The sequence below is a fragment of the Desmodus rotundus genome, chromosome 12 (assembly GCF_022682495.2).
Source record: "Desmodus rotundus isolate HL8 chromosome 12, HLdesRot8A.1, whole genome shotgun sequence".
NCBI classification, from domain to species: Eukaryota; Metazoa; Chordata; class Mammalia; order Chiroptera; family Phyllostomidae; genus Desmodus; species Desmodus rotundus.
In genome coordinates, this window is record NC_071398.1 from 42,260,591 (window position 1) to 42,266,979 (window position 6,389).

Genomic DNA, 6,389 nt, shown 5'->3' on the forward strand with positions numbered 1-6,389 from the left:
GACTCAGTTTCCTCAAAGTGTAATTTATCATTCCATGGATGACACCCTAATTGCTACAGCCTCTCAAGAAGAGCTAAAGCAAGTTTACCTCTGTCTTTGAGGACAGTGTCTCCTCAGCGGGACTAGTCGTAGCCCCAGAAAAGCATTATCGGCCTTGGCGCCAGCGCGTGCACGCTCCCAGCGCTTCGTGGCCAGGTTTTTTCTGCCAAGGACGGGTGGGGGGTGAAGGAGACATCGGTCCCCTTAGCCTCCTTCCGTCCCCCCTCCCCTGCGCCCAGCGCCGGCATGATCGAGACCTGCTGGGGCGCCCGGGGGCTGTGGTTCTGCGCAGCACCCAGCCTCCTCGGGTGCCTAGCAGCAGACTTAAAACTGGCACAGACGGCACGTCTCCAAGGGGAGGCCCCAGCGTGCTTAATTTTGAAAAAGGGATTTCTATAACGTTTACATTTCCATAACTAGATTGGGGACATTTCTCAACCCTGGAAAGGTGTGTAGTTTCTTAAGTGTTTTGGTCCAAGTGGGCAAGTTGGACGAATTCGGCCTCACTTCCTCCCGGCCCCACTTAATTCCTGGGCCAGGGACCGCCTCACTCTGGGGAATGCACATCACCCTGCTCTCTGTGCTAACCCTAGAGGTTTGCGACCTCAAATAATTTGGTAAACAGAAGTTATTCACTATCCCCCAGGATTTTAACCATGCTGGCAATAAATATGTACAATGTTTTGAGTTGTGATGATAATTTAAAGTCACCCATAGACAAACACCTTGGGCAAAACAGGCCTGCAGTCCCACACCCCTTGGTCTTATACAAAGACCCATTAGGGGAAGGAAATGGGAAGGCCCAGTTGCTCTATTAGCTTGGGGAAGAGGGTATGCTTGTTTTTTCTCTCCAGAAAGATCTTTGGAGCTGCATCGAAGAGGGTGAAGCCATATCAGAAAAGGCTTCCCTGGGAGCGACCCACTTCCACCCCATTGGACTCTTCTGATCCAGGATTCTCCAAGCTGCGCATCACCCACCCTGAAGTGCAATTCCATCCAGTACTCCTGGAGTGATTTTCAACATCACCTAGAGGGACTTTTTCTACCAATTTAAAAGGACAAATTGATAAATTACAGCTAGAATTGCATCAGCAGCTGCAGGACATTCAATGCTTGATTAAGCAAGTTTTTTTTCAAACCCTCCGTGACAATCTCAGCTGGCTAAACCCAAAAAACTTGTTTGATGAACTTAACCAGAATGTAGGCCTTTGGAACCTCCAGTTGCTTAATGATTATAGTAATGCTCTGTGTACTTTGCTGCATTTGCAAGTTATTTTCCCAGGGTTGTGTGAGAGACCAGCAAGTATCAAGCTTTTTGGGATCTATAGAGGCCCTAACTAAAAACAAGGGGGGAGATATAGGGAACTGTTCCAAGCGTGGGAAATGTGGCTCAGCCCCCATTAAGAAAAGCCAGTGGGGAGCGAGGTTGGCGGGCAGGACCCACGTCCATGGATAAGTTCTCCAGTGGGAAATCAGGCCTGCATTGTACTTAGACTGCTATGAGACTTGCTCTTGCTAAAATTCCCCCACCCTGAGGCAAGCAAATGTTTACTGAGTATCTTTATCTTCCCAAAATCTGGGCTAGACCTTCCAGGTATGGAACCTAGCCATTTGGACCACTTCTCCCTTTACATTGCAAATGTCCTCCTTTGATGTATTCAGCGACACCCTCTCCCTTGTCTGCAAAAGATAACCACCCAAAACAAACCTTTGCATAGTAAAGGAGGACCTTCTTTGATGTAAGGGGCCTAGAAAAATGATAAAACCTGTCGAGGCAAGGGTCAGGCACTCTCCTCTTGAGGGAGTGGCTGCGCCCTCCCTTTTCCCCCACAGGATTTCTGTAGTCCGTGTGTATGTGAATACTGCTACCACAACGGATACTGCGGTCAGGATCCGCTTCACGCCTCCACCCCTCCTACCAAACTGGATGAATGTTTCTTCTTTAACTCCTTGGTTGTTGGACTTCCATACAGTTTGATTTTCTGGCAGTTCTGGTTATTTTAAATTTGTTGTTGTCCTTCTTTTGGTGGTGCGAGGAGGCAAGTGTATCTACTTATGCCTCCATCTTGGCCAGAAGTTGGAAATGTAGATTTTTTATATTTTCTTTTATAGAGGAAGGGAGGGAGAAAGAGAGGAAGAGAAACATCAGTGTGTGAGACACACTGATTGGTTTCCTCTCACATGCCTCCAAATGGGGACCTGGCCCGCCACCCAGGCATGTGCCCTGACTGGGAATTGATCTGGCGACCTCTCAGTTCCCAGGCCGGTGCGCAATCCATTGTGCCACACCAGCCAGGGTGGAACTGTGGATTTTGTACCTATAGACAGCCTGCCCAGAGCACTGGGGGTTTGTTCAAAGCACAAAAGGAGCCACAGAAGAGATAGAGCTAGACCACGGGAAAGGGACCTGGGAACTGCTTGTGCGCTGATCCACAATCCTTGAGGACAAAGGTCACAGGTTCGAGCACAGGGCAATGGTAAACAGCCATGGGGTGTGGCAAGGACATTGAGTTTCGCAGGGCAGCGCCATGTTGTACTTCCGTGGGACCATGAGGCCTGTTGACCAGCTAACCAAGCACAGGACTTGCGGATGCTCCACCCCCAGTGGGGCAGACGTCCTGCTCCTGGCTGCAGATGCCCTGCCACTCTTGCTGAGGCCATACTCAGCACTTCCTGAGAGACTCTGCAAGTTTCCCAGGGTCCTTTTACTCAGGCCTTTTGTTTGGTAGCCCTCTGCAAGTGGGCCCCTAGGGCACTTTGTGACCCTAGCAGCCACCTGGCCATGGCTGCACTCGCTCCACCTGCAGCCTCCAGGAGGGAACCTGAAGACGATAGTAGTTGGGAACAAGGTAAGCTACCTGGACGACTTCTCAGCAGCCATCTTGGGCTCCAAAGGATGGTACTTTTAAAAGGAGCAGGAGCCCTCACCAGCGTAGCTCAGTTGATTGGGTGTCATCCCGCAAAGTAAAGGTTGGCAGTTTGATTCCTGGCCAGGGCACATGCCACGGTGTGGGTTTGGTCCCTGGTCAGGGTGTCTATGGGAAGAAACTGATCAATCAGTGTTTTGTTCCTTCTCTTTCTCCTTCCTTTCTCCTTGCTCTAAAAATAAACAAATCTTAGTAAAATATAAAATAAAATAATGAAATAAAATGTAAAATAAAATCTATCAGGAACTCTGGGCACTGCCTTTTTTCTTTCTTTCTTTCTTTCTTTCTTTTTTTTTTTTTTTGGCTTTGCTGAGGGCAGCTGGGTTTTGTAGAACAGATGAGGTTTAAGATGGGGAGTACCCCATTCTCCATTCAGCATCCAAATAAACACCTCATTCCTTTCTCACTAGCCTCTACCACTAGAGTTTGCCTTTTGTGGAGGGAGACAGCCAAACCCCCATTTTTGTTCAGTAACAGATTTACTGCACCGAGTACTTGGATTAAAATTCCCAGAATCCCAAAGGGGAAAATAATCCATAGCAGGTCATTCTGGAGCAGAAATGTCTCCAAAAAAGCAGAGCTGAGCGCCACTGACACACTTGCCTGGTGCAGAAGTTTCTTTGACTACATGGAGCTTGTGAAAAAATGACACAAATAGAGACATTTCAAAATGGAGTTGAAGCCACCATTCCAGAGGAACTGCCTTGCATGTCTTCATCCTGGAACCTTTGGAATGTCTGACTTGGGCAAAAATAACCTTTGGACTGGGTCAAACCAACGTTTTCTTTCAAACAACTTTCAGTGAAGCCAACAAGAAAGCAGACCTCCTGACCACAATGACATAATTATGGACATTCTTTACAGTCGGTAGTATATGAAGCTATAGAATAACAGCTTATTACCTCCAATAGAATGTTCTTTTTTCTGTTCATGTAATTATTTCCCTTCCCTTTCTCCCAAAAATTCCTCTGCCTTCACCCCATAATATTTATTTATTGTTTAAAAAAGATTTTATTTATTTATTTTAAGAGGAGAAGGGAGGGAGAGAAACATCAATGTGTGGTTGCTTCTCATGCACCCCCCACTGGGGACTAGGCCTGCAACCCAGGCATGTGTCCTGACTGGGAATCAAACCAGCAACCCTTTGGTTTGCAGGCCAGTGCTCAATCTACTGAGCCACACCAGCCAGGGCTGCCTTCACCCCATAATATTTAGAAACACTATTTGGGTTTCTGCCTGAATAGTGCTTCCATATTGCAATTCTTTGATCTCAAATAAATGCTTGTTGCCTCTCGCTTGTCTTCTTGACTAACCAACAATTGCCTAGACTAATTTCCAGAGTGTGCTGCATGGTAGTGCTTCCTGCCAGGTGACTCTTTGGTGTTTTGGATAATCAGGACCTGTTAATATGAATTCTATGTTATCACTAGTCTGTTCAGATTGCCTATTGCAAATAAACTTGACATTTACATACCAATGCAATATGGTTTGCTGGAAAAATAAAGTCATCATGCAATTTCTTTATCCTCACATGAATAATTAATCACATATTATATCTAAGCGTTCCCAGACCAGTTCTTCTTAGCTGACATGTATCGCACACATTCTTGATGTTTATCTGTTACTCTGAGGCCAAATTGTTTCCCAATGCATAATTATAAAGCTGTGCTTCCTCATTCTAGCCTCTCAAAAGAGGAATGTAACATCTGGGCCTAATTTGGACAATTATTGCTACCCAATGAAACAGAGAAATCACAGTATGAGTTCTTAATTATAAGGGTTACTATCTCAGTGTTTATTACTTTGTTAAAATTGGTTAATGTCGCCAATTTTTTAAAAGATTTTATTTATTTATTTTTAGAAAGAAGGGAAGGGAGGGAGTAAGAGAGGAAGAGAACATCAATGTGTGGTTGCTTCTCACGTGGCCCCCACTGGGGACCTGGCCTGCAACCCAAGCATGTGCCGTGACTGGGAATTGAACCGGGGACCCTTTGGTTTGCAGCCCACTCAACCCAATGAGCTACACCAGCCAGGGCGCCAATTTTTAAATGAACTACAAAAAACAAAAAACTAAGCCAACATTTCGTTTGCCAGAGAAAACCACCGTACACACTGTAGTGAGTAATCTACATTGTCAGTAATCTACATACATTATCTATTAAGCATGTTTGAACATACAGGGGTGGGCAAAAGTGGGTTTCCAGTTTTTCATATGGAAAATAACACAAGGAATAAATAATACAAGAATAAACTGTTTTCCTCCTGCCCCGCCCCCCCCAAACTCTGCCTCCTGCCCATTTCCTGATACCCCCTCCCTCTCACCGTCTCCCCTCTCGCCCCGCCCTTGAGCTCCGCCTCCTGCCTCCCTGAGCACTGTCTGGCCTCCTCACCGTCTGAGCTCCTTCGGACCCAGTCCCACCTGAGCTCAACATCCTGCCCTTCCCCCAAACCCACCTCCTGTCCCTCCCCACCTGAGCTCCACCTCCTGAACACCCCAGCCTGAGCTCTGGCTCCTCCCACCCACTTCCTGACCACCCCCACTCCGCTGAGGTCCGCATTCGGCCCCACCTCCTACTGCACCCCCTCCCCAGCTCCGCCTCCTGTCCTTCCCCCAGATCCGCCTCTTGCTCCTCTCCACCTGAGCTCCTACACCTGCCGGAGCTCCACCTCCTGAACCACCCCACCCCCCAAAAAAGAAAAGAAAAAGAATAAACTGTTTGTTAATTCAGAACTATAACCTACTTTTGCCCACACCTATACATGTGTATAGACTTAAATTAACGAGATATTATTAAGGTTCAATTCACATTTTCACTAAACAGTATATATAATCCTTTTCTGTCATTTTAGAGCTATGCCATACTTTCTGGAGTTTCAAAATATAGGAACATAGAGGAATTTATCCAAATTCCTATATATTTAGTTGAAAAAAATTACCTCATTGTACACATCCTTTCTCACTATTTTTTCAAATTATTTTGTGATTTCCAGATGGGTGTGTATATTTGACATTTTGACATATATTGTATGACTGACTCTTCTCTAACAAGCTCATAGTTTTCACTTCCACCAACGAAATATTGTTCTTAGACATAGAGACCACCAAGTAAAAGGCAAGCATATATATCCTCAAAATCAATATGCTTATAAAAATGCTTTAAAAATTCAATATTTTTCTTTTCTTTGTGTGAGTGGGTGAAGTATGGGGATGGAAAACCTGGCAAAATTAATGTCCTTCAAACTCATCACAACCCTTCCTAAAGAGCTTTGAATTGGATGAAGGCTGTAATTCTTAGAAATCAGTCAGACCAAAGGGCTGTGATGGAAAGATGGAGACTGAAAGCAAGTATTATAATTTTGACATTTAGTAAGAAAGTAGTTTTTATTAGTAACCATTTCTGACACTGTCCAAATATTACAGTA